This window comes from Podarcis vaucheri, assembly GCF_965113315.1.
Source record: "Podarcis vaucheri genome assembly, chromosome: 13".
Lineage (NCBI taxonomy): Eukaryota > Metazoa > Chordata > Lepidosauria > Squamata > Lacertidae > Podarcis > Podarcis vaucheri.
In genome coordinates, this window is record NC_138751.1 from 50,309,069 (window position 1) to 50,330,262 (window position 21,194).

At 44.4% G+C, this 21,194-nt stretch overlaps 1 long non-coding RNA gene and 1 pseudogene across 2 annotated transcripts in view; both read left to right on the plus strand.

Moving 5' to 3' along the window:
• Positions 1-21,194, plus strand: part of LOC309516455 — a 287,722-nt gene that overhangs the window by 38,767 nt on the left and 227,761 nt on the right. The gene's annotated exons all lie outside the window — the stretch shown is intronic.
• LOC309517544 (small ribosomal subunit protein uS8 pseudogene) lies at positions 10,312-10,857 on the plus strand (annotated as a pseudogene). Its single transcript has one exon. The product of its transcript is annotated as a small ribosomal subunit protein uS8 pseudogene (transcript).

Below are 21,194 nucleotides of genomic sequence, written 5' to 3' on the forward strand. Positions count from 1 at the left end.
CCAAAGAAAATCCAGATCGCTGGACTATTTGCCATAACTATAATTTTTTCAAATAAGAAAACAAAGAAACCCAGAATTTATGGTAGCTAGCTACAAATAAGGTTATGTATTAGTAACATTTTATTCTTACGTTTTTCCTTCAGTGGACTGAAGTGAAGGCCCAAGACAGGTGTTGATCATCATGTGGGCTGAAACGAGCTGCTGCCATTCCTGTGGAGCCTCCTTTTATTGAGACAAATATGCAAGCTAGGCAGATACATTTTGGGCTGTGACCTTTACACATCTTCCGTCCCGAGATCGTGGGGTGGTACAAAGTTATTTTGGCACCTGTTCCACAGCGTCATTTCCCCCTTGCACAGTGTATGACGAATAGAGACAAAAGGTCTCGGAGACAAAGGTTACAGACAGGACACCGCTGACTGCTGAGACCGCAAAAGGTTAGACATAGGAAACGATGTACAGACAGCTGTGGCTTGTCGGGGGGCGGGGTTCCCTGCACCCCAAGGTCACACGTGCAGGCAGACTGTGGCTGCCTGCTGGTGGGGAAGTGTGCTCCCTCCGGACCCCACTCCTCACTCCGCAATATCCCTACAGTGGACAAGTTGCAAAAAGTGTGTCAATAGTGCTATGTTACGCATGGTTTCATGAGAACATTGTGTTATCCAGTTAAGTCCAGCTGCAGACGACTCTGTGCCTGCGGCGCTCATCTTGCTTTATAGGCTGAGGGAGCCGGTGTTTGTCTGCAGACAGTTTTTCCGGGTCATGTGGCCAGTATGACTAAGCCACTTCTGGCGCAACGGAACACCGAAACCAGAGCAGTGCACTTCCCCCCAGAGCAGTACCTGTTTATCTACTTGCACTGGTGTGCTTTCGAACTGCTAGGTTGACAGGAGCAGGGACCGAGCAACGGGAGCTCACCCCGTCGCAGGGATTCGAACTGCCAACTTTCTGATCGGCAAGCCCAAGCGGCTCAGTGGTTTAGACCACAGCGCCACCCGCATGCTACATTAAATAAGATTAATCAACCTATATGTGCCTTGTAAATTCTGAAAAGTTGCCACACTTAGGCATTGATGGCGTCTAACATCTGTACCGATAGGCTATCACCAGAAACTCAATGAATCAGTGGGATGGGCAGCCCAATCCTATGTATGTTCATTCATAAATATGCCTCACTGTGTTCAATCAGAGTTACTCCTAGGCAGAGTGAATAGAATTGCAGCTCATCAATAGCTTGCATCTGAAAAGCAGACTGAGTGGGCATTTATGCATATAAATTAACATATGCAAATATTGTATAGTACTGTGTTCCCATCTGTCATTTCTTTTAATGCATGTCCTCTTCTTTGGTGATAGATATGAGTGGGACCCCCACACTGATTACGAACAAAGTTGAAAAGTGAGAAATTTATGCCATCCTGCCTTCAGATGGAGGTTGTATCTTCTCCGTAGATGGTATGGTACTTCAAAATAAACAAGGGTGCTGAATTTTAGTGCACAGTTTACCCAAGGTGCAGTGATGATTGGAAAACATTGAAAAGGGGTGAGGGGCATTTTGACATCTAAGACCGCAATTCTATACCTATTTGGGGGCAAACACGTTAACCCTGTCTGTGGTGCCTACACCTTTACTGCCAAAGATGTGACAAAATTGCTACGGGGAAGGCGAAACCTGCCAATGCAGGGGAAATTCCTTCCTGGTTCTGAATACAGCAACCATCTTACGACCGCAGCAGCGCCCGCCTACCTGGAACGCAAAATATTAGTCTGTAAAGAAAGAATCATTAAATTGAAGATCGCTGACCTAGGGTGAAATTATGGAGGCAAGAAATTATTAATTTGAGGAAGGGTGGGTGGGTGGGTGATCCTGGAAGGAAGAGCAGCAAAAGAGGCTTGAGCAACGGAGTCATCCTCTTTTCTTTTGGCCTTAGGCCCACCCCCGGCCGGCTGTCCATTGTCCTCCCTGGCCGAGGGCGGGTCAAAGGCTGGCTCAAGCAGGTGGGAGGCACCTGTCCAGGTGAGCCCCGCTCGGTGCCGCAAATCCCGCCTACCTGTGGGGAAGGGAGGGCGGATATTATCTGATGATCTCAGTGGGATTTATTCCTGAATAAGCATAAACAGGGCACCCTGCTTTGCATGAAAAAAATAGATTATGGGTTAATTGATTAAAGCTTGCAGTTCTAGATATTCCAACTGCTAATTAGTTCTTTTTTTGCATGATGTGCAAAGCAAGCATGATGACTGACAATATTAGAGATGTAGGGAGTAGTGAAACTGACAAAAAAAAATATCTCCCCATTGATACAGGATTCTAAATCCATGCAAAATGAGTGATGAAGAGTAAATAAAACATAGATTTATAAATTGGGGCTGAAAATGTCCACCAACCATTAATCAACAAAATTAATCAGTAATAAATCATTTATAATCAATTATCTCGAGATTTAAAGAAGACGTGAGGGCTATTTTGTTTTTGGTGGGTTACTTTAAGTGGGAGTGAAAGATAAATGGCCTATCCAGTTGAATTGCTAGAGGAAAGTCAGTTCCAGGAGACACTTCACTCCTAATCCTCTCACTGGTTTTGATGTAAAACAGATGTGGTAGAAAAATAGTGTTAAGTACTAGTCATTAACTTAATTGTACTAGCTAGAACTGAAATGGCACATAAAAAGAAAGTCCCATATGATCCTTTAATTGAGGATGTAGCAGGAAACGCCCCCCCAATCATTCAGTTTGTACAAACTTCACACACTCACACTCACACACTACATACGCTGCGCTTCTGTTATAAATTCATAGAAAATCAACCATACATCGGATTTGCACTGTTCCACTTTTATTTTACTCTATGAAGGAAGGACTACAAAATGGGGAAGGTTTGATACAGGGCAGCCATAATCCCTTGAGCATACCAGCACCTACACAGGAGCCCTGCCCAGTTGCTATGCCAACCCTGATGGTCCTAGACAGAAGACCATCAAGATCACAAAGAACTTGCATATGGGAGTGGATTCAGCACGGACTGGAACAAAGGACAATAATCAGCTCTTCCCTCTGGGGGCAGGAAACTGCAAGCTCCCCTTTGTCACCTGGAAAGTACTCATGGGGAGGGGGAAAGGGGGAACCAGCCAGGTGACAGGACACTCAGGTTACCACCACAACTCCTCCCTCAACCCCTCCTTTCTGTGATGTATGCATGATGTTTCTGGGGGTGGGCTTGATCTACAGGAGGGGAATGTCAAAAGTCTTTATAAGACCTTGCACACCATTTTTTCTGTGTCCTTCCTCTCTCCTGCAAGTGAGGGGAGCACCCTGTTGCAACAGTTCAATAAAGGCCAAGCCTACAGGCTGCTGTTTTGCGCCAAGTTATCCTGGTTGGTGTCTTTGTTTTTGTCGAAGGGAGCCCTCAGATTTTTCCGTTAGCAAGGACAAGATAAAAAGAAATGGGAAGGTGATAAATATGAGAGATCTTGCTCACTGAGGCTACTGTCTTATGCGCACTTATCTGAAAGTTAACCCCATTGTAAACATACATACTGTTGCACTATTAATTAATATCCAGGAGGGAAGAGAAAATAGTGCAGAGCTACTTTGATGATTGGGTTTTATTTTATTTTTTGGTCATATTGGGATGGCATATTTCAATCTGAATGTTCCATTTGAACCTTATTTTTAAATTCTGGGTATTAAATTTTATTTATATGATAAACTATAGAAGTCCAAATGCTAAAAAAGCTACACTAAAAGATTGCTTTTCCTTCTAATAATAAATGGTAGCTTTTAAAAATTAAATTGTAAGTTATAGCACAGTTTCATTCATACACTATCTTGAAAAGACACATATATATAAATTTTAACAATTCTGCACATTACCAAAATGTAATCAGTCAGTTGAAAAACAGATGGTCTAAGTGATGCACCCCCTTTTTATAATGTGTTTATTTGTGTTAGCTGGACTCCATTTCAAATGCTGTGCCATAATGGGCTGAGGATATTTAATGTTGTAACTAAGGAGAATGGCTTAAGAACTTTAAAAAATGAACTCAGCATGAATATACAGAAAACCTTATTCTGAATTCTTGATCCCAGGAATAAGAACAAACAGATTTTTGCTCAGCTGAGCTATCTGACTATGTTTCATCAACACTTGATATTGGCATCAGTAGACTTCCTAAGAATTATAGATGTTTATGCAGCACCTCTCACTGCATCTGCTTCCTCAGAGCGGCATATATCAAACCTTTGATGTGCATCACCCACCAAATCCTTTCACTTCCTTCCAGAAGTGATTTACAATGAATTCTTAGCCATACTTATTGGCTGCATCAGGATTCAAGCACTTACCTGGGCTGCTAATCTTCTGCTTTTGGTTTTTGTTGCTCTGTGTAAGTTAGCGAGATTGATCTGCTCCTGTTTTCTCTAATGTTAGAATAGCACATTCAGAATTTTAATAACAATGAGAAGGTGGCAGTCGAATGAACAATGCCTGTGAATTGTTTCCTGAACGTTGGTTGTATAACAAGTGAGGAGGAAAGCCTCCTGTTTTTCCCATTTGGTGTGTAATGAGCAATATATACACAATCATAATATCAAAGCAATAATAATAATAATAATAATAATAATAATAATAATAATAATAATAATAATAATAATAATAAATAGTAGATTAAGTACCGTATTTTTCGTCCCATAAGACGCACTTTTTCCCCTCCAAAAATGAAGGGGAAATCGGGGTGCGTCTTATGGGGCGAATGCCTGCAAGCCTCGCGCACCCGGCAGGAGGTCCCACCGGGTGCGCGAGGCTTGGGGTGGCAGCGGACTGCTTGCGCGCACTTAGAAGCTTGGTGCGCGCTGAGCTCAGCACGCCCCAAGCTCCTGGTGTAGCGCAGCGCACCTGGGGGGGAAATAATTTTTTTCCCCTTTATTTTCCCCCAAAAAATCTAGGTGCGTCTTATGGGCCGGTGCGTCTTATGGGGCGAAAAATACGGTAGATTAGCACTGGGCATGAAGCACCAAAAGAGAGTAGTTAATGAAAATAGTTCATTAGCTTTATTATTAAGATCGTAAACGCAAAGATTATAAAGGCAACAGATGAAATATTGAAGCTGTATAATCACAGAATACACAGTGAGTGAGAAAGTCCTACATCAAATGTAAGCAGGTAACAGTTCCTTTTTCAAAGAAACATTAGTATAAATCAAGGAGACTTGTGCACAGATGTTTTATATAGTACTATCCAGTGGCGTAGCGTGGGGGGTGCAGGGGGGCCCGGCCGCACCGGGCGCAACATCTGGGGGTTAGGGTTAGGGGGCGCAAATCCACGGGTTAGGGGGCGCAAATCCACGGGTTAGGGGGCGCAAATTACTTGCCTTGCCCCGGGTGCTGACAACCCACGCTACGCCACTGGTACTATCAATAGAAAGAGCAACAAACTATTAGGACTGGGCAGTTGGGGGCTCAGCCTGGACCCCATCAGAGACTCCTTAGTCACTACAACCCAACTGAGAGGCTCTTCAGATGGCAACTGGTGACCCCTGGAAAGGAGGAGCTGAGGACAAAATATTACGGGGCAGCTACATTAGGATGAGGGTGGCACTGTGGTCTAAACCACAGAGCCCAGGGCTTGCCGATCGGAAGGTCGGCAGTTCGACTCCCTGCGACAGGGTGAGCTCCCGTTGCTCGGTCCCTGCTCCTGCCCACCTAGCAGTTCGAAAGCACATCAAAGTGCAAGTAGATACATAGGTACCGCTCTGGCAGAAAGGTAAACAACATTTCCATGTGCTGCTCTGGTTTCGCCAGAACTGGCTTTGTCATGCTGGCCACGTGACCCGGAAGCTGTCTGCGGACAAACTCCGGCTCCCTCGGCCTATAGAGCGAGATTAGTGCCGCAACCCCAGAGTTGTCCGCGACTGGACCTAACAGTCCGGGGTACCTTTACCTTTGCTTAATTACGAGTCTGGCCCATTGCCGGTCCCCAGTGTGGTCAGAAACAATTGGCATAGTCTAAACAGGCCAGTTGTGCTGAGAAAACTTGCACCTTTCCCATTGTAAGCAATGAAGGCATGTTGAAATTTGTAGAGCTGGAAACTCCCTGAACTTAGTCTGTACAGGGCTAAGGCTTAGTCAAGGAATTTGAGATGTCTGGAGAATGCATGGTGCCAGCACTTACCTTCCTTCCTTCCTTCCTTCCTTCCTTCCTTCCTTCCTTCCTTCCTTCCTTCTAAAAAAAACACTTTAAAAGCTTTTAGCTTGACCATGGCCCCCACCACCCATCTTTCTTGGGGAATGACACTAGCACACCACAGCTGTAAAAGAGAGAGAGGCGGGAGAGCCCCCACAACAGCATAATAAGTCCCCCTATTTCATGCCGCATGCACAAATGGCTGGGGGTGTTGCAACACCATAGACAGACCTGATCACCCGGGTCTTTCCTATGCAAGGGAAAGACTCACAAGACCAGCAGTTCCCACACTGCTGCATCAATATACACAGTCCCAAGCTGTGTGGGAGCTTACCACAGGAAGCATGGGCTCCGCTTAGCTGAGGGCTGCTTCTGAAGGGCATTTATGCATGGTAGCTCTTGTATATTAATTTAACCTAATTACCTCAAAAGGACATTCCCATGTGCAATAGCAAACTACTCTCCTGGAAGGTCAGCTGCCTGAGGTGAGCACAGTTTTATATTATGGTTCATCTTGGTACCCATATGGAAAGATGCCTATCTTGACATAATGACCATACCACTTCCATTTTGCTTGAAAATTTAATTTTAAGTTAATTAAGCCACACAAATCGTTCAGTGGCAATCGTTCTGGACTTCTTAGAACACTGCAGGCATAAAACACAATAAAAATACTGCATCACATTAAAAATAACAAGATGTAGGTGGAGGATTTGACTGAGGAGGTCAAGGTTTCTCAGTCATATAGCTGGTTCTCCTCGTACCAATGGCTCCCTCAAACTAACCTACCTCATATGTATGTTGTGAGGGATACTATGGGATTATGCTGTGTGTGTTACCTAAGTACCTCTGAGAGAGTGGGAAGACATAGATAACAAATACCTACAATAATGTTCTTGTCCATCACAGTGTTGCACTTTGAATATCTAGATTTGGATGCTGAGGTTTGTGAAGGCAAATCATGCTTTCCATTCAGGGTCCTCCAATTTGCATTGTAATAGAGATCCTCTGTATTTTGAACACTCTTTAAGCTGCTTATATATCTTTTAACAGGCCTTCCATAACTATTCCGGGTTAATACCGTTCTGACCCCAATCAGAATCGAGCCTATAAATTCTTCGGTGCACTTTTAATCATACAAATAAGCTACTTTACCACTTGGTTTGCTCCTGCTATCAGATCCGAATGTGAAACAGTATGAACCTTTCTCATTACCTTATTAGACTATTTCAGAGTTTTAATCTTCCCAAGCTGCTCTTCAGTTATGTTAACAGATTCATGAAGTCTGCTTGGACATGCAGTACTGTTATAATCTAGGTGCCAGAAAAGCTATGACCTCACCTTTGCCCATTTGCCCATTCTGATTTTCCTTCCCAACTGAGGCCTTGCTGCACACCACCTGATTACTGAATTCTGACCCACTTATACATACAACTCATTACTTGATGTTACAACTCATTACTTGATTATACATGCAACTCATTACTTGGTGGGGCCTGGAATAGGTGGCCGCACGTGTGGCTGAACAGCTCAGTGGTTACGCCAGGTGTGCAAAACTGCTTCCCAGCAAGTTTGTAATGTATGCATGTCATGTGGGTATGTATGTGTGCTGATCTACTCACAGATATGTGTTGGGTTTTCTTGACATTGGTGTGGTCAGTGATGCTACCCAGTATGTGTTTGTTTGTAATAATGATTTGCATGGCAGCACTGTCGGGATTCAAGCCTTATCAGGAGAAAACTGGCCACTCTCCAGGCACCTGGCTTGATCTCCCTGTTGACCTCCCTGTCTACATTCCCCGGCAGGATACAGGCTAGGTCGCGATCGGCGATCCTCTTCAGCGTGAGAAGGACATACCACTCTTCCCTGCTCCCCCCCAGGGAGGGGAAAGAGATAGACAGAAATGTATTTACATGCCTTTATTTCTGTCTCTGCAGCGTTACAGAAAACACGTCTGCTCCCTTCAAACTCCAACAGTCGAGAGAGATAAAAACTCCTCCTTCTGTACTTCCTGTACAGCTCATATTACACTCTGAGCTAATTCCGGTGCATCGCACAGTGAATAGACTGTCCCTCTGGTTCCCACAGTACAGTCCCAACATTCCCATCATGTTTTGCTTTCCAGCTAGCTGCAGCTCGCTGCCGCATTGCTTCTATATCGTAACAAGCACACCTGTGAACTATCAACGTTTCAGCACACCTGTATCTTAACAATGTAAGTAATTAGAGGTGGAGTTATGTGATGCAGCAATGAGATAGGGTAATTGATTATTTTGAAAATTGTATTTCAGCTGACCAAATGCTTGGTATTCCGCTGGGGGAGTGTGGAGTCATGAAAAGGGTGGTTTTTTGCAGCTGTTTGATTATTTCTTAAAATAAATATAAGCAAAGATATTGCGGGCCAGTTTTTATTCCATCACCCCAGCCGCTGTGCAAGCTCGGTTGGTCCAGAAGTTCCAACAATATGGTGTTATTTTGAGCCTATTTAAGCAAGGCACTTTGAGGCACAAATTGGGTATGGTTCCGCTCTTCAAGGACTTGGCCGGATGACCATTTTGCTCATTTCCAACTCCACGATTCTGTGATCTCTGACATAATGTGCAGGGCGTGTGGTTTCCCCATAAGGAACAGCTACATAATCCTGCTTTGCAGAGGGTCAACCTAGAGTTTCCTCAAGGTCCCTTCCAGCTCTACAGTTCTGTGATTCTTCTTTGGGTGCTTCACCCCAGAAATGGGCTTGTTCTTATTACCCACTTGCTCAGCATTGCAGGCAGCATAGCTTAATAGTTAGAGCATGGTGGGAATTTGCCGTATGGGGTCACCTGCGTATTCATGCTTGGCAGGGAGCTGGACTAGCTGATCCTTACAATCCCCTCTAGCCTTAAGGTGTTGGGGAGCAGGCTTTATGACCCAGGACCCCCCGACTTTAACTATACACACAGATAGTCTTATCACTACATGTGCTGTGCGTTTTATAAGAATAAATAGGAATATGCATGTATTCACTTGCTTAAACAGGTTTGTGTGTGGCTGTGCATGTGCTTAGTGTTGGTTAATCGCATGTGCGGCAAATCTAATGTGCTGTACACGGGGGTTGGGCTAGATGACCCAGGGCCCCTTACAACCTAACATTATAACCTAACAACCCTTACATTCTAACATTATGATATTTTAGCTCTTGGTATACATGTGGTCATAGGTGGGTGCATGTGTGCAGGACTGCCATGTATGGTTTTAGTACACATGTGATTTACGGTACTGTTTATGTGGACGTATATAATAGTAATAATAATAATAATAATGGTAATTTTATTATTTATACCCTGCCCATCTGGCTGGGTTTCCCCAGCCACTCTGAGTGGCTCCCAACCGAATATTAAAAACACAATACAGCATGAAACATTAAAAACGTCCCTAAACAGGGCTGCCTTCAAATGTCTTTTAAAAGTAAGATAGTTGCTTATTTCCTTGACATCTGGTGGGAGGGCGTTCCACAGGGTAGGCGCCACTCCCAAGAGGGCCCCCTGCCTGGTTCCCTGTAACCTCACTTCTCGTAGGGAGGGAACCACCAGAAGGCCCTTGGCACTGGATCTCAGTGTCTGGGCTGAACGATGGGGGCGGAGACGCTCCTTCAGGTATACAGGACCGAGGCCATTTAGGGCTTCACAGGTCAGCACCAACACTTTGCATCGTGCTCAGAAATGTACCGGGAAAATATGTATTCTCTTATATCTCTGCAATTTATATAAATTGTTAGAACAGTAATACCATCTGTGTTGCACACACATGGAACCTTTATGTGCTGTAATTTAGTGCGTTTGTCCCTTCTCAACTTGCGAGTTGTTTTATTATCAATTTTAGCAAATCAAATGGACAAAATGGGGCCTGCTGATGTTGCCTTTGTATGTTATGCCCTTAAAATTTTCCCCCCTTACACTCTGGAGGTTTCAAATGGCTTGGCGCGAAGAATGCGTACAAATTCATATGGTAACAGTTTTCTGCTTTACTTTTATAGCTTTCCCTAAGCGCGTGCTTATCTTTTGCGGCTCTGTGGCTCTTCCATATAATTCTTTGCTATATCACTTCCTATTTCTTTCCAGTCCTTTCCAGTACAGTGGTACCTCTGGTTATGAACGCTTCTGGTTGTGCACACTTCGGGTTACGAGCTCTGCTAACCCGGAAGCAGTTGCTCCAGGTTGGGAACTTTGCCCCAGGGTGTGAGCAGGAGGCACCATTAGTGAAAGCACGCCTCAGGATAAGAACGGTTTCAGCTTATCTTAAAAGCATCAACAATGCTGAGAAGAGTGTAAAACGTCAAGTTCTCATCAGACCGTGCTCCAAAGTTATTGTCTGGTTCTTAACTGTGATGATGAAGCATGGTTACATAGGTGAATTTGAGTTCATTGATGATCACAGAGCTGGGAAGATTGTTGTTAATCTCACAGGCAGACTCAACAAGTGTGGTGTGATCAGCCCCAGATTTGATGTCCAACTGAAGGATTTGGAAAAGTGGCAGAACAACCTACTACCTTCACGTCAGTTTGGGTACATTGTGCTAACAACTTCAGCTGGCATCATAGACCATGAGGAAGCTAGGCGAAAACACACAGGAGGAAAAATCTTGGGATTCTTTTTCTAAACTTGTAAAAACAGGCAAACTAATAAATTGTTCAAATAGGAAAAAAGAAAAGAAAAAAGAATGGACCTCTGGAACGAATTAAGTTCGTAACCAGAGGTACCACTGTATTACCATAATACTAACATCGATAATAGTAACAACAACAATAATAACAACATAACCCTGCTACAGTCTCATGCGCTATTACAGTACCATCTGCTAGCACAGCACACCATCAAGGGATCATGTCTCCACCTCGCATGCATAAGGGCATGGCAAGGGGCACTCCCAGCTGAGCTGTGCAGGTGGCTAAGAAGATTAAGAAAAGGGCACTCTCTGCGGGGAGGAAGCTCACCACTCCACCCCCATGTTACCACTGGAGGCAAGAATGCTCCCTTGGTTGGCTGACCCAACACATCTGGGAGCCTTGCGACCACCAGGCGCCGTCCGACCAAGCGGCCAGCACTCTCCTCCAGGCGTCGGGTGAGTCCTCCACCCCCAGTTTTTCCCCTGATTATTCCTCTTCTAGCGAATATTCCCCGTGCTCAGTCTCTCCACTCATCACAGCTCGATTCCCAAAGGGCAGGATAGTTGCTGGGACCTGAATCCGTAGCTGAATTTGACTGCCCATCAGTTAGCGTTCCTATTATTCCAAGGAAAGTTATGTAACTCATGAACATATTTCAACAAATAACACTAATCGTTTTCAGGGTTACTAATTATCCTTGGAAGCTTACACCATTAAAAATTGGTTAGTTTTAAGGTGCTAGGTTGTTTTTAATAGCTCAGAGTCCATCTTCTCTCTTTCTGTTTCCAATTCTCTTGTCGAGTAGCTTTCATTTCATTTCATTTCGTTTTGTTTTGTTTTCCTCTGTTAAAACCTTAAGCATGAGAAATGAAAACTGAGATCATGAATGATGAAATAGGTAGTCATCTCTATGTCAGCAATTATTATTATTCAAAATGTATCAGGCAGCCAGAAAAGCAATAAAGTTTCTCATCCGTAGTCTCCGTCTGTATACCTGTGCTTGTCATCTTACAAAATGTAATTGTTGCTTCTTAGGATTATGTAATGCAATGTCAGAAAACCTGACATGTTGTTTACATATGTAGGGAGTTAGATTGCCTCTCAGCTAAGGATACAAAGCAACAACATGTAACAGTTAATAGGCATTCATTTGTTAAGGCTGACGGCTACCAATGGGTGCCCTAGAAAAATAATTGGAAGAATGCATTGTTTTTACTACAAAGAGATAAAGTGCAGAATTTTCCTTTTAATTTTTGCCATTTGAAAGGGAGGAATTTGGAAACACCGCTGTGTCAACTGCCTTGAATTCAAGATGCCACCTGTCTTCTTTCGGTTGAATGAAATATGATCCAGCTTTTTCTCATTTTGTTCATATTAGGATGGGTAAATCCTGCCCTCCAAGAAATTTCCCACTGAAAAGCAGGTACTACCAAATTCATTTGGAATTTTGTCTTAGGCTTTATTTCAGTACTGAAGATGTGAAAGAAAAATTGGATGTTCAAGAGTGCAAGAGTTTATTTTTTAAAACAACAACAACAAATAAATGAAAATTTTGGAAATAAGGATAAGCAATGAGAAAACAGGAAAGAACAAATGAGTAACAACCCCCCTTTGGCACTGAGCTCTGCTCCTGCCCCAAATCTAATATCACTAGCCACCAGGAATCTGCAGCCGCACATTTCAATTTGGCACCTGAGTCCCAACCTTCTGTTGAAGAAAATAATTATCTGACGAGCTTAGAGAGAACATCCTTCATTACTTAAAAGGAAACATTTAGACTGGTATAGAATCATAGAATCATAGAATCATAGAGTTGGAAGAGACCACAAGGGCCATCGAGTCCAACCCCCTGCCAAGCAGGAAACACCATCAGAGCACTCCTGACATATGGTTGTCAAGCCTCTGCTTAAAGACCTCCAAAGGAGGAGACTCCACCACACTCCTTGGCAGCAAATTCCACTGTCGAACAGCTCTTACTGTCAGGAAGTTCTTCCTAATGTTTAGGTGGAATCTTCTTTCTTGTAGTTTGCATCCATTGCTCTGTGTCCGCTTCTCTGGAGCAGCAGAAAACAACCTTTCTCCCTCCTCTATGTGACATCCTTTTATATATTTGAACATGGCTATCATATCACCCCTTAACCTCCTCTTCTCCAGGCTAAACATGCCCAGCTCCCTTAGCCGTTCCTCATAAGGCATCGTTTCCAGGCCTTTGACCATTTTGGTTGCCCTCCTCTGGACCAGTTTGTCAGTGTCCTTCTTGAACTGTGGTGCCCAGAACTGGACACAGTACTCCAGGTGAGGTCTGACCAGAGCAGAATACAGTGGCACTATTACTTCCCTTGAGCTGTGATACAGGACTCAGTGAAGGCTGTAGTTAGTAGTAGTATGCATTGAATATGTATCCAGCTCAAATTACAAGGCAAAAGGGGGCGATTGAGGTGACTGAGACACATTACATAATTAGGAGGCATTTTGAGTCAGGTTAGAGACTCCCTAAAGTCCCATGTTGCTCTATGGACTCTGTTCCTTAAAAGGTTTTCTAACAAAACATCTGATCTTCTAACAAAAATGTGTAACTCATAGGAGCCAACTCCTAGGGGCCAAGGTCCCTTAGCCCCCCTAAAAAATATTTGAGGGGGCCGCTCCCATGAAGTTGATGGGCATTGCCATTCAAATGGAGTCCATGTTCCATGTCTTGTGATCGTGCAATATGGGGCTTACCTGCCCCCCACAATATTTTATTCAAGTTAGTACCCCTGATGTAACTTGTCCCTCAGCTCAGCCTCCATACCTGAGGAAAATAGCCAATATAACACCACAATTATAAAAAAAACAATCCTGGAAATTACAGGCAAGTTAGCTTAAAGTCTGACCTGGGGAAACTGGCAGAAAATATTTTTAAAGGTATAATAACAAAGCATATAGAAATCAAAGTAAAACTGCCAATATGGGAATGTCATTGTACAAATCTATGTTGCAGTCACATTTAGAATACTGTGTACACTTCTGGTCACCTCGCCTAAAAAAGGATATTGCAGAGTTGGAAAAGGTTTTGACGTAAGAATGGTTCCATACACCCAAAACTTTCTCCAAATGGGGCAATAGGGTGCAGCAAATAAACATAGGTTAAGACACTTCAGGCTTTCCCGCTCTAGACACCGTCCCTAAAGCTAAAGGCATATGTTAGACTGGCCATTTCCCACACCCTCTAGCCCCTGGGATGTGCTTCCTTTGTACCCAGAGATGCACCTTGAGCTGCCCTTTCTTCCATCTGGTTCCCTAATATAGCCTCTGGATTCTCCTGCTACCCCAACCCATACAGCTCAATGAAGTATGAAGATCTTAGTGCCAACTGCAAACTGCTTATACGCACATTCTCAATGGTTTTACCACCGTCCAACTGGATTCTTAGACCTGCTAGCTTTAACAACTTAAGAAAATAATTTCCAAAGTAACTTTGAGTTTTATTTTTCATTGCAGTGGTGCTATGGGTTAAACCACAGAGCCTAGGACTTGCCGATCAGAAGGTCGGCGGTTCGAATCCCCACGATGGGGTGAGCTCCTGTTGCTCGGGTAAGGGATTCAACCTAGCAATATACTTCAAATTCTACTTTTCAATGGTTCTCCCCCGCCTTGAAAAAACATTCAAATATGCAACCACCCCACCCCGTGTCTACAACATACACTTATGTAGCCCAACAAAAGCTTTTATTATCAGACTATGCTGATTTTTGTGATGCTATGATATTGATTGATGCTCTGATTTGTTTTTCTCAGAGTCACCAAAGCGCAGAAGGGACTGGATTCGGAATTCCTTGTTGAGGCTCAAGATGGCTTTTTAAAATGACACAGCTTTTATAGCAGTTACAAGCTTTCTGAAGCCTCAAAGTTGAGAGAAAGCGTTTTCATTTACATGTGGTGTAAAGGCTTACTCCCAGTGCTAAACATTTGGTAGCTGCTTGATTCAGTGTGGTAATTCTGCAAAGCAAAATTGGTTTACAATTTAAAATTACTTCAGCGTTCAGAGGTTGCCTCTAATACTAATACTCTAATACTTGGCTGCCTTCATGCACACTTTGACAGTGGTTGGTTTATGAATTTCTCTATTTTTCTTTAGAAGGTTCAGAGTGAAAGCTTCTCTACAGCCAGAACTTTGAAATACAATTTAATAACACAACTTGGTATACTTCATTGCTTTATTGAAAGCACAGAGACATAGTTTGGGTTGGGGGGGGGCAGAAAAGAAGTGGCACAACTACTGAAGTCTATCTCCTTGTCAGCCAACTGCATCAGTCATGCTTCCTGCAGAGTAAACACAAAAGACTGAAAGCTGCATTCAAAGAAGAGAGAAGGCAAATACAATGCTTGGGTCGGAACTAGAATAGTCATGCTTTAGATGTGACTAAGGTGCTAATTGGCTGCAATGGTACTGAAGCATGACTTGATTATGCAACCCTTTGTACGTAAGAAGCTCATCAGAGGTTTGTAAAGGAGGATGGTGTGGCTGAATTGTGTCTTATGATTTACTTATCCTCTCCCTACATCCAGTGTCTCCTGAACTCTGACATTTCTGTTCCACATGAGCCATGTTGATCCTAGGACTATTAACTCTTTTAAAACGGTTTCCTTGTTTGTCCACTCTTTTGCCTTGAAGAACAGCCTTTTCTGACATGAAAAAAGGGCCACAAATGTTGATCAACGCACAACCATGAATATAAGAGGACATCGACAGTGTATACAGTGGTACCTCCGGTTACGTACTTAATTCGTTCCAGAGGTCCGTTCTTAACCTGAAACTGTTCTTAACCCGAAGCACCACTTTAGCTAATGGGGCCTCCTGCTGCTGCCGCACCGCCGGAGCACGATTTCTGTTCTCATCCTGAAGCAAAGTTCTTAACCTGAGGTACTATTTCTGGTTTAGTGGAGTCTGTAACCTGAAGCATATGTAACCTGAAGTGTATGTAACCCGAGGTACCACTGTACTTTGCAATGTTGCAGGGGTGGGAGGTAATTGGGTATGGGGAAGGAATTTGGTCTGCTTGTTGTCCATTAGGATGCTGAGGTTGACCAACGATTGGGGTAGTGGTGGAATGAAAACCCAAGGGGTGTGTGGTGGAGAATCGAGTGTGCAGGAAAAGGAAGACGGTAGAAGAGACACCTAGACATACAAAGGATATACACAGAATTATCTTAGTGTCTAGTGAGGTCACTGCCTTGTTCATATTAAGAAACTATTCTTAAATGGAATATTTCAGTTGGTAGGGCTTCAGGCTCTTAATCTCAGAGTCTCAAATTCGTGGCTTTGAGCAAAAAGTTGGGGTTGGATTCTGTGAAATGTCCCCAGGGACCAAAGTGAGAACTGCTCCCCCTCAACCACTGAGTCAAGTTAGATGCCCATTCAAGGGATATAATATACAACACCTTAGTGCCATTCTCTGCCTATTATATTGTATTGCACTTGTGGCTGTGAAGCTTCACGACACTGACTGGTTGAGCTGGTGCACTCTTGTGGAATGTCCATGACTGTTTAGATCAGGGGTCTGCAACCTTTAAGACAAAAAGAGCCACTTGGACCCGTTTCTGAAGAAAAAACAACACCTGGGAGCTGCAAAACCATTGCGACATTTAAAACAAGTATAACACTGCATATATTGTTTCTTACCTTAATGTCCGATCTGCCAGCGGGCGGGAAGGTGATGTCAGGGCGGTGCGTGACTAATGCACGCACCGCCCCCATGCGACGTCACAGCCAGTACAGCACCCACCACAGTGGGGAGTGTCAGGGCGCACAATGCGCCTCCTCCCCTCGCTAGTATCCGCCCCGGAGCCGCGGCAAAGGTGTAAAAGAGCCACATGCGGCTCCGGAGCCGCAGGTTGCAGACCCCTGGTTTAGATGATAAAGCTCTTGGCGTATGAATATTTGGAATCCAGGATCTGTGAGAAGGGAATACTTGTCTACTTTGTCTGATATTAAAACCCCACACAGGCACCGAGTCACCGCACACAGGCCATTGTATGAGAAAGAGTTTGGAGTGGAAGACAAGCAAGCAAGTAAGTAAGTAAGCAAGCAAGCAAGCAAGCAAGCAAGCGGGAGAAGAGGTGGAGGCCTAAGGAAAAAGGCTTGGCAGTTATGGGCTACAGATCTAGACCCTCCTGGGCCTTGCAAGAGCACATACAAGGGATAATTCTACCACCTTTGGCTTCTACAACCACTGATCTGGCAAACCTGAGGAGGCAATAAGGTGAAGAGGAATTCGGATGGCACAAGGAGCTGGATTTCATGTCCTGACTAGGACTAATTCTGCTGCAGGGTTGACTCCTGGCAAGGGTAGCTATCCTGTTTTGCAGGCAAAACAGGAAGGTGATGCCTCCCCCTGCTGAAGCCTCACTTACTGGGCTCATGTGGCAGCAGCTTCCAGTGACTCTCAAGGAGCTCTGATGAAATTTTGCTGGAAGCTGATGCTTCTCCTTGAATCTCTGGCAGCAGTGGCATGGGTGGGTTGTCTGTAGGGCTGCCCCCCATGATATTATGCCACCAGAAGCTGCTGCTTCAATCTATCTCATGGGCGGGTCAGCTACAAGGTTAGTTTGCCCTGAATATTCTGGGCAGATAAGTAGCCAAAGCAGCCTAATACAGTTAATGAGACCATGTCCAGGGCAGCTGTCTACCAGCTCCATCTGGTACGTGTGGGATGTAAACACAGGAGCAGTCAATGACAACATTCCTAGAGTGTACATGTTAGAACATGGGGAGGGATGTCTGTCCAGCAAGCAGGTAAACTTCCTGGGGACGGACTTCCTCTGCATGTGACCAGAGGTGGGTGTGGCCTCACCTGTGCAGGTAAATGATAAAAGCACAGGGCAGGCAGCCATCTCTCTCTCTCTGCCATTTTCCTTCGATGAGGAAAGATCTAAAGATGCTCTCTTGGCTCCCAGCCAAGAGAGGAGATAAGGTCTATCTTGCTACAAGATAGATTCTGAATGTATGTAACCTTTTTAAGCTATCTGCCTTCTGGGATCATATTGTGAACAGAACGTGAGTAAGCTCTTTTATACTTTTATAAAGATTGTGTCGTGTCTTGTATTTTAAGAGGGAACAAAAGGGGAAATTACCAGAGTAATTATTATAGAGGTTCAAGCGAACCTGTGCACATGTTACCGTTGCGAACTTAAAGGGGAATGTTTATAAACTCTGCTGATATTTTGGGAAGTTGTTAGCACAAGTTGGATAAGGATATAATTAGTCAATATATCCTCTCCTGCACCCCAGAACATTCCCACGGTATGCAGGTTGAGACTCTACGTGCCCACGGACTGCCTCGCCAGAGTGGTACATGCTTTAGTTATCTCTTGCTTGGACTACTGCAATGCACTCTACATGGGGCCACCCTTGAAGGTGACCCGGAAACTACAATTAATCCAGAATGCAGCAGCTAGACTGGTGACTGGGAGTGGCTGCCGAGACCACATAACACCGGTCTTGAAAGACCTACATTGGCTCCCAGTACATTTCCAAGCACAATTCAAAGTGTTTGTGCTGACCTTTAAAGCCCCAAATGGCCTCGGCCCAGTATACCTGAAGGAGTGTCTCCACCCCCATCGTTCAGCCTGGACACTGAGGTCCAGTGCCGAGGGCCTTCTGGCAGTTCCCTCACTGCGAGAAGCCAAGTTACAGGGAACCAGGCAGAGGGCCATCTTGGTGGTGGCACCCATCCTGTGGAATGCCCTCCCATCAGATGTCAAGGAAATAAACAACTATCTGACTTTAAGAAGACATCTGAAGGCAGCCCTGTTCAGGGAAGTTTTTAATGTTGGATGTTTTCTTGTATTTTTAATATTTTGTTGTAAGTTGCCCAGAGTGGCTGGGGAAATCCAGCCAGTTGAGTGGGGTATAAATAAATTGTTGTTGTTGTTGTTGCTGTTGTTGTTCTATATTGGTTCTATACACAAACACTTTAACATGGAAGCAATGGCATATCTTCCAAATGGTAGTTTAAAACTATAAACCAGCTTGCAAAGGTGCCTCGTCACAGGATTTTCCCCCCTCTCAGGAGTAATTTGTATACACTTCCTGGATTTTATTCAGATACAAAATTTGCATTTAGATTGGACTCTTTTGGGGGAAAAAACCACAGCACAGGAATCTTATGATTTCTTTTTACCTTAATGCAGCAACAATTGCAATGATTGCCTGTGGCTGGAAACCATTAAGCATATCAAATTGTGATTCAATTTTCCCCACTCACCTAGGATAGGTCAGCAGGCATCAAAGATTATTTTCAACTAGCCACCACTCAAGTCACATATCAGGCTGAAAAGGTCGAGAATATCATGTTTTGCGTTCATTAGAGAATGGGCGATGTTATTGTCTTGTGTTCCCAGAGTATATTAAACAGACAACACTCTGGCATGGGCCTACACTTCCAGGGCATATATATTTAAAGCAGAGGTTTGCTCTGATCTTTGCCTCTCCAGACAAGCCTGTTGGTTGGGGAGATAGATGGGGCCCCAGAGAAAAAAAGAAATAAAAGGTGTCGGGGAGAGAGGTGTGATTGTTGACTGTTATTCTGGGGTTGTGGCACTCATCTCACTTTACTGGCCGAGGGAGCCGACATTTGTCCGCAGTTTTTCCGGGTCATGTGGCCAGCATGACTGAGCCGCTTCTGGCGAACCAGAGCAGCGCATGGAAACGCCGTTTACCTTTCCGACGGAGCGGTACCTATTTATCTACTTGCACTTTGAACATGCAACGGGAGCTCACCCAATAACAGGGATTTGAACCGCCGACCTTCTGATCGGCAAGCCCTAGGCTCTGTGGTTTAACCCACGGCCCCACCCGCATCTCACATACCGACCTGTACCTGTCTGAAAAAGACAAAAGGCATAATATAAACAAAACCAAAAGCAAGCCAAGAACCCCCCTATCTCACAACACATCTAAAAGGGCATCAGACGTCAATCAGACAAAGGCCAAACATTTTTGTCTGGCACCTAAAGGTGTACAGTGACGGTGTCTGCCGAATCTCCCTGGGGAGAGCACTCCGCAAATAGGGGCCACTACAAAAAAAGGCCAGTTCTCGTGTTGCCGCCCTCTGCACCTCTCGTGGAGAAGGCACATGAAGAAGGTCTTCAGCTGATCACAGGGTCCAGGTAGGTTCATATTGAGAGAGGCAGTCCTTGAGGTATTGTGGTCCTGAGACATTTATATAAATATAATACAGTATCAGCTCTGCTTTTTTCCGGGGGGACACAGGGGTATGCACACCCCTAAACATTTTGTGAATCTTTGTACTTTTGTCAATTTACTGTATTTATTTTACCTGATTTGAACTATAAAGTGGTGGTTTTCTTGAGTCAAAATGAAAGTACCTCTAAATATATTTTTTTTTAGAAAAAAAGCAGGGAATAGAAGTATGGATTTATATTGATTTTTAAAGTTTTAGCGTTTTTGTAAACTGCTTAAGAGATTATTTTTTTTTATATCAGGTCCTCCCTTAAAGAGGGCATGTATTGCGGTGAGGCCTGGAAACTGACACCCTGTGTTCTGGTTGTTTACGATTGGTCAGCCACAACACCCAATTGGTAGGTCCCTTGTAGCTGGGTGCAATCTGGCTAATGGGGAGCTGTCTAAATGGGCCGAGGGACCTATTTATGCCCATGCACGTGACCCAGAGCTTCCTCTTTCGGCGCATGCATTTGGATCACCCACCCACCTTTCCCTACTTTTAGGGCTTTGCACTTGACCTTGCTATGCCATCGTGTGTTGTCTGTCCTTGGGACAGGGACACGGCAGGAATTTTCCCCACTTGGCTGATTGGCTGTTGCCATTTGGGTTTCGCCTGCCGCGTAGCAAATCGTCACAACTTGTAAGGTTGCGGATAGGCTCTGGTTCAGGTGATAGGGATGGGAGAACACTCTCGCCATCCCTATGTGAAGGGTATTCCATTAAAGGAATCCAGGGACTCGATGGTCTGGTCAACCCCTGAGAGGGGGTTGTGCGCGTGGCTGAGTCCAGGGGGATATTTGGGTGGTGGAGATAGCCTGTTCCCTGCTTTCCTCTTATCCAGGTGTTCACCCTTGGCTGACCTATGCTGGAACCCTGGGTCAGCGCTGCCTGCAAGGGTGCAAGGAGCTAGTCTCACCAGAGCCCATGCAACCACTCACTTTCTGTAATCAATAAAGTTGTGGCCTAAATTCTGCCAAAAACCAAAACCAAAATTTGAGGCAGGTGTGAATTTATTTAGGGGGGAGGTTTCTGGGTCTGCACACGCAAATTAAGCAGCATTTAAATTGCATAAGCAACCACTAAAACCACACAGAAGGAGTCTCTTCCTCCTTCAGGAGGGGGCATTTAATTTTTCTTGCA